The sequence below is a fragment of the Fundulus heteroclitus genome, chromosome 6 (assembly GCF_011125445.2).
Source record: "Fundulus heteroclitus isolate FHET01 chromosome 6, MU-UCD_Fhet_4.1, whole genome shotgun sequence".
Lineage (NCBI taxonomy): Eukaryota > Metazoa > Chordata > Actinopteri > Cyprinodontiformes > Fundulidae > Fundulus > Fundulus heteroclitus.
Window position 1 is genome coordinate 26,937,151 of NC_046366.1, and position 8,009 is coordinate 26,945,159.

The window sequence follows — 8,009 nt, forward strand, 5'->3', positions numbered from 1 at the left end:
GCTTTTTTGTTTTTTTGAGAAATTAGCTGGCAACTTTTCACGTGTTCTAGCTATAAGGTGTTAGGATGCAGCTTATAGGCTACATGCTGAGCCTCTCTCTCTCTCTCTCTCTCGTTCCTGCGCAGCCTGATGGGTTTCACCTGGCAGGCTGCAATTAACCCGCAACTGCTTCCACCTGGTTCCACCCTTATTTAAACGTACCTCTTTCTGCTCTCGTCGCCGGCCCGTAGTGTTCACTCCAGCTCAGTCTCGGTCAGTCTCCAGTTCCGCTACTCAGTTCCACGCTCTCCAGTTTCACAACTCTGGTCCTCGCTCTCAAGTCCTGCAGCTCAGTTCCACGCTCTCCAGTTCTGCTGCTCAGTTCCACGCTCTCCAGTTCCGCAACTCTGGTCCTCGCTCTCAAGTCCTGCAGCTCTGTTCCACGCTCTCAAGTCCTGCAACTCTGTTCCACGCTCTCAAGTCCTGCAACTCTGTTCCACGCTCTCAAGTCCTGCAACTCTGTTCCACGCTCTCAAGTCCTGCAACTCTGTTCCAAGCTCTCAAGTCCTGCAACTCTGTTCCATGCTCTCAAGTCCTGCACTCGGCTCCACGTTCTCAAATTCTGCAACAGTTTCACGCTCTCCGGTCCCGCAGCTGCTTCATGGTCTCAAGTCCTCCGCTCCAGAGTCTCCTCCCGGTCAGTCTCCCCGCGCTCCTCCTGTCAGCCAGCTTCCGCACCCTTTATCTCCGTCCATAAAGACTCTGGTTCTTCTCGTCATTTACCCTTCACTCTGTACAATAAAACTCACTTCAAGAACAAGCTCTGTGCGTGCGTGCTGTGTCCGGGTTCATAATACTCAGAAAGTTGTTAAGTCAACTTAAGTTATTTTTAGTTATTCATTTGGATTGTCAGTTTCAATCATAATGGTCTTAAAAATGTATTTTAATCCACATAAGCTTGCAGAATTTGTCACAAACTTGACTTGATAATTATCCTTGAAAGGAATAAATTAGGTAAGGAAGTTGTCCATATTCCTGCAGCGGCATATATATATATCTATATCTATCTATCTATATATATATATACTGTATATTGACCAGTGTAAGCATCTCAGATTTCACGCAAACTAAACACCAGAAGACTCAGTCGGTGTGCAGTCTTTAGCACCTGTGTTGCCCCTTTACTGAAGGGTGGCCTGGGCAGTGAGCCATATTACCATTATCAAAAACCACTACTGACTCTGTGCCAGTTTGTCCTTTCCTTATTTCCCTTTTATGTCTATTTGTCAGCATTTCATCCCTGCTTCGACTTGTAATCATAAGGAATTTCCTATGCATGGGCTCATCTGCTGCGTATGAGTTTGGTTGTCTTGGTGGTTACATATGTTGACAAGTTATGGAGGTAAATAATCAGATATACAACGCATCATTTTGGGTACAAAAAAAACTAAAAAAAAACTTAAACAGTCAAAATATAAATTGGAGAGAAGCTGAAATGACACACACCTTATTGAAAACCCGTAGGTATGTTTAAGGTTCATACCAGAACAACTCTAATATGTTAATGAAAAGTTTACTATTTGAAGAAGTTTGAGTTTTGTGAAATAACAATTGGTGTTCTTGTTCTGATCCTTACAGAGGAGGATTAGGGCCATTAAAGAAAATAGAAAATAGAAAAAGGCATGTAAAAAGTCTATTCAATTCTGACTTTTTTCTCAGAATTCTGACTATAATCTGAGAATTTTGACTTTTTTCTCAGAATTCTGAGAAAAAAGTCAGAATTCTGAGGAAAAAAGTCAGAGTTCTGAGAATAAAGTCAGAATTGAACAGACTTTTAATGCCTTTTCCCCCCCTTTTTTTCTATTTTCATTTTTTTTTTTTTTTATGGCCCTAATCCTCTTCGGTAGATCCTTCATAAGGAGGAACCTTGAGATTTGTTTTGCTCTGCGTGAATACAATGTTCAACATATTATTTTCAGTTCTCATTTGTTTATTTACAGTAATTACTGATTTATTCCCCTAAGCTCCTTACCTGGGCGCTTTTTGGAAGATGGGGGCTGCCCAATTACGTAAGATAACAGCAGTTTTTTTTTTTTTTTGTTTTTTTTTTGTCACACAGACAAAATCCTAAAATTATCAAAATCAAAAACTTCAAAACTCAATATTTCACCTCAGAATATTTTATATTCACTCTATTTTGCTGCAGGAACTCCTTCTCATTCATCACTAACACTTTTAGTCTTATTTTCCACTTTCTATGCTCCTGTAAATCCCTGATAAATACCTTTACACTCAGCACCACCATAAAGTTGGCCCCAGTACCATTTAGGTATGAGAATGGATGTAGACACAGAGGCCCTGTAGAATATCCAGGAAGTTAACTTTGGAGCATTTCCACGTACCATTCTGGAAAGACCTTATTCAAGCCAAATCAAATTAGAACTATGAGAGAGTTTGCAGCTGAATAAAACTCTCCCTGCCCATTACTAAGCCCGGGGTGAATGTTATCTGTGGTGTGTTTGCTCATCTCAAACAGATCAAAAGTGGAAAACGGCATCACCTGGCCTCATGGGTGTACTTTTAGGCACTGAACACTAGAGGTCTCGTTAGGAATTTGTTGAGTGACAGTCAAAATTGTTCAGAAAATTAGAAACCTCTTTTCTTTTCACATTTGGCTCTGATAATTAAGCACTGGAAGGGTGAACACCCAATCTTGTGTCCATTACTCAGCTCAGCCTGTATAAAAATTAGTAGTTGTTAAATTTACAGATTAAGCACACATCTATTCACTGTTTTATTTTCAGTTTCAGTTTGCTTTCCGGCCAAAAAATATTTGCATGTAGTTACTAAATGTAGGGAATTTAAGGCATTAAGAATGCTTTCGTTTCACATTTCCTGATAATGCACAACAGCCTTTTGGTCTGATGTGCATTATCAGGAAAGGGTAAGGGTGGCAGCATGTCAAGGGAGGCATACCACTAAAGTCATCATCCAGGCCTATTTTTCTCGGCACAGATTATGTTGCCATAATAATTCATATTAATGTGCAGATTGGTGGGCAACATATGCTGTGGAAAAACTATTGTATTTGAGTAGCTAAAAATACATTTTCACAGGATTTAGCTTCTCAGTCAGTATTCATAACCACAATACTTTCAATGCATAGCTTTAGCAGAGTATTGTGCACAAAAAAAGAAGGTGTTTTATTTTTTGGCCTTAAAGCATCAGTACCACTAAAAGCTATGACGGCATTAGGGAGTAACCGTTTACTGTAAAAGCATATTGTTTTGCATTGAAAAGGCTAATCCAACCACTCCACACCTCTTTTTAAGTTTTGCATGCTTCTGACCACAGAACAGGATTTTGTTGACTGCTTAAAAAGTCAGTTCACTGACTTTGAAGAACAATAACTATGTCAGGAAAACTGAAGTATTGGACAGCTGAATGAGCAACCGTCTCCTGGCGATTTGCATGTTATCATTTGTAGTAGTTTTGGTTATTATGTGAGATGAGATAAGTAATTTGCTTTTGTTTAGCAGAGGCAAAGTATTTTTGTTGTATCTGTATCTTTAGAGGCTTCATCATTATTTTAATTTATATTTTTTTTACAGACGCATACTAAATTAAATATAGGCTGGTTAGGGCCAAGGCCGTTGATCTTGGCCATAGGAGAGCAAATAACTGTCCTTTGTCATTTACCATGAGACGGTATGACTGAAATAAATTATTGTAATCAATTTCCCTGAATAACATAGCTGTTAGTTAGCCAGTAAGCAGTACAGCACTGCTTCTTTCTGCTTGTGCAGCTAGTGTGTCAGTTTTCTCCTTCATCCCTTCCTACCTAATGCTTGTTTCGTTTGCACCTGCAAGTTTGCTCGCAGCAAACTAAGAGACCATGTCTGTGTTCCTGATGAACACTTTAAAGCCAGGGTACCTTACTATTCTACATACTACTCCTGTTCTTACCTAAGTACCCTGAAAATGTCTTGTCTGTGATAGATTGTAGTTGCTGACTGAGTACTGTTAATTGCCTGCCTGTTCTTTATACAATGCAAGTGTTGGACTTCAAAGTCAAATTGTTTGCAGCTTCAAACTTGGCTAAAAAAAGTTTATTCTGATTCTGCCTCTACTTATCGTAATGACACAACATTATAGTTTGAAGTCAACTTCTTATCACTGAGCCAATAAGTTCATATTAGCAATAAGTGAATGGGTCTAAAAGTCATTCCAGCTTTGTGCAGAAAGAAAATTACATGTTTGGTATCACAGTGCAGGCTTTTTTTCAGCAGGTTTGATTACTGCAATGGCATTTATACTGTCTGTTCAATGTAGGGTTGCTTATACAGTTCTTTTACTTTAGAAAAAACAGCTTTATGACAGCATGAATAAAAGCCCCTTCATGACAAATGAAAACAACGTTCCTTAAATAATAACACCATTAAAGATGTTACACCAGACAATGGCAGACTTTGTTTTCACCTTTGTGAAATATACTGCTCAGATTGGACTGCCAGCGTCAGTGAGGAGTAACCCATCCATCCATCCATTTTCTAACCCACTTAGTCCCTCATGGGGTCGCATGACCCCATGAGGGTTGCTGGCGCCTATCTCCAGGGTTCACTGGGCGAGAGGCGGGGTACACCCTGGACAGGTCGCCAGTCTGTCGCAGGGCAACACATAGACAAACAACCATTCACGCACACCTAAGGACAATTTTTAGAGAAGCCAATTAACCTAACAGTCATGTTTTTGGACTGTGGGAAGAAGATAACCCACGCATGCACAGTGAGAACATACAAACTCCATGCAGAAAGACGCTGGGTTGGATTTGAACCCAGAAACTTCTTGCTGCAAGGCACCAGCGCTACCCACTGCACCACTGTGCAGGTAAGGAGTAACAAATTATTCAAATGGATGTTGATGAATGAAGATGATTTTTCAGACTATAAATTGCACTTATTTTTCATAATTTTGCTGATCCTGCAACTTATACTCAGGTGCGACTTATATATCAAAATGAAATGGTATTTCATATTGACCAGCATGAACCAAGGAGTAAACATTACCCTCTATAGCCACAAGAGGTTTCACTATAGCCACAAGAGGGTTCAGCCGTCAAGCTGAAGAAGGAGTCCTACCGGGCTTTTTTGGCCTGTGGGACTCCGGAAGCAGCTGATGTGTACCGGTAGTCGAAGCGGCAGGCGGCTCGGCTGGTCGCCGAGACAAAAACTCGGATGTGGGAAGAGTTCGGAGAGGCCTTGGAGAAAGACTTCCGTACGGCTTCCAAGCAATTCTGGTCCACTATCCGGCGTCTCAGGAGGGGGAAGCAGTGCAGTACCAACACTGTTTATAGTGGGGGTGGTGTGCTGCTGACCTCAACTCGGGATGTCGTGCTTCGGTGAGCGGAATACTTCGAAGACCTCCTTAATCCCATCAACACGTCTTCCAGTGCGGAAGTAGAGCCTGAGGACTCTGGGTCGGGTTCTCCCATCTCTGGTGCTGAGGTTGCTGAGGTTGTTAAAAAGCTCCTCGGTGGCAAGGCCCCGGGGATGGATGAGATTCGCCCTGAGTACCTTAAGGCTCTGGATGTTGTGGGGCTGTGTTGGTTAACGCGGCTCTGCAGCATTGCGTGGACATCGGGGGCGGTTCCCCTGGATTGGTAGACTGGGGTGGTGGTTCCCCTATTTAAAAAGGGGGACCGGAGGGTGTGTTCCAACTATAGAGGAATCACACTCTTAAGCCTCCCTGGTAAGGTCTATTCAGGGGTTCTGGAATGGAGGGTCCGTCGGATAGTCAAATCTCGGATTCAGGAAGAGCAGTGTGGTTTTCGTCCTGACCGTGGAACACTGGATTAGCTCTACACCCTTAGCAGGATCCTGGAGGGGGCATGGGAGTTTGCCCAACCAGTCTACATGTGCTTTGTGGGTGTGGAGAAGACATTCGACCGTGTCCCCCGAGGGATCCTGTGGGGGGTACTCCGGGAGTATGGAATACTGGGCCTTTTAATAAGGGCTGTCAGGTCTCTGTATGACCGGTGTCAGAGTCTGGTCCGCATTGCCGGCAGTAAGTCGGACTCGTTTCCGGTCAGAGTTGGACTCCGCCAAGGTTGCCCTTTGTCACCGATGCTGCTCATAACTTTTATGGACAAAATTTCTAGGCGCAGCCAAGGTGTTGAGGGGATCTGTTTTGGTGGCCTTAGGATTGCGTCTCTGCTATTCGCTGAGGTGGCTCGGGCATCTGGTTAGGATGCCTCCCGGACGCCTCCCTGGTGAGGTGTTCTGGGCACATCTCACCGGGAGGAGGCCCGGAACACCTCAAGACCCAGTACACGCTGGAGGGACTATGTCTACCCGCTGGCCTGGGAACGCCTTGGGATTCCCCCGGAGGAGCTGGCCCAAGTGGCTGGGGAGAGGGACGTCTGGGCCTCCCTACTGAAGCTGCTACCCCCGCGACCCCGGATAAGCGGAAGAAAACGGATGGATGGAACGATCATAGTCCTTGTTTAGTTTTCAATTGAATATGTTCAAGTCCGAGCCGTCTGTTTTATAATGTATTATTGATTATTTTCGACAAGTACAAAATGTTTTGCCAGATGTTGTTGCAGGTTTCTTCCCTTTTCAGAAACTGTAGGATTACAAAATATATGTTATCTGTCTGTTGTTGCCACAGGATCACTGCCACAAAGTCAGTGACTCAGCTGACTCTATTTTTCACTATTTGACTTAAAGAATTGAATTTGAATGAATTGTTTGCTAACTAGGATCCTATTGAAATTGCAATATGTCTATAAGGAATGAATTGTTTTGATTAAGTATTTCTTTATAAAAACTAGATGTGCTTGTGTCACAATCTCCATGCGTTTAGGATTTGGTTTTCTTTGGTGTATTTTGATCATTTCCATGGTATTATGGTTTTCATGTACTTTCCCTGTGTTTATTATTGTTAGTAGGTGTCTCCCTATTAGTTCATTGTTTGTGTTTAGATTCTTAGTTTATTCTTGTGTTCTGTCTACGTTCAGGTATTCCGTTTAGATCTCTGTTATATTTTCCTAGCTGGATTGATAGTGTTTTTTGGCCTCTTGACCATATTTAGCTGTTTATTTAGAAAATATGTAGCAAATATTTGTTAAGCAACATTTCCTTTCTTGGTTTGAATTCATGATCCAACTTTTAAATTAAATGCAGAACACTGAGTAACAATATGTTAGCAATTATGCAAGTATCTTTACTTTGCCTTTTTATCTGCTACATACAAACACAAGTATGATTTCTCCACAGAGCACACTGAAGGCGTTTAACTTGACCAATGACATAGTGTACTACAGATGGTGAGATTGCCACATTCTTTCAAGTTTTCTTGGGAAAGATCAATATTATTACAGCATTATTACAGATTTAACAGTGTTAAAATATAAGATAAGATAAGATAAGATAGTCTTTATTGATCTCACAATGGAGAAATTCACTCGTCACATCGGCTCATACAATAAGGTGCAGAGTAGGGAAGTAGGAAGGGATATGAGGCTGACTGAAATGGTTGAGCTACATTTTACACATTAGCGAGACTGGAGTCTCAAAGAATATAGTAATTTGGTACAATTGCTTTTGTGTAAAAGGAATAGCAAAACTACATTCTCTCCATGTAAGTTTGCAGAGAATCAAAGAGAGTGCAGGGATTTATGCTCAACCACAACAAAGAAGAAAAACGAGGAACATCCATGGCATATGATAAAAAAGTCTCCCGACATGCTCTAAATCCATATGGGATCAGAAGCTGAGTGTATTCAGTATAAACCATTCATGAAGATCTGCCAACTCCTCCACTCGGTCATCTCTTTACCTTTCTTTATCTGTTTCTCTTTGACATGCAGTATTCCTCTCTGTAACAGCCTACGTATCAGAACTTTTCAGCACACTGGGCTCTTGAACAACCTTTATCTGTCTCGCCAAGTATGATAAGACGTGACGCAACAGCAGGTTTTGTCTCCTCCGCTGCTACATTTGTCAGCCTCCACGTTCAGTGCTGGCCAG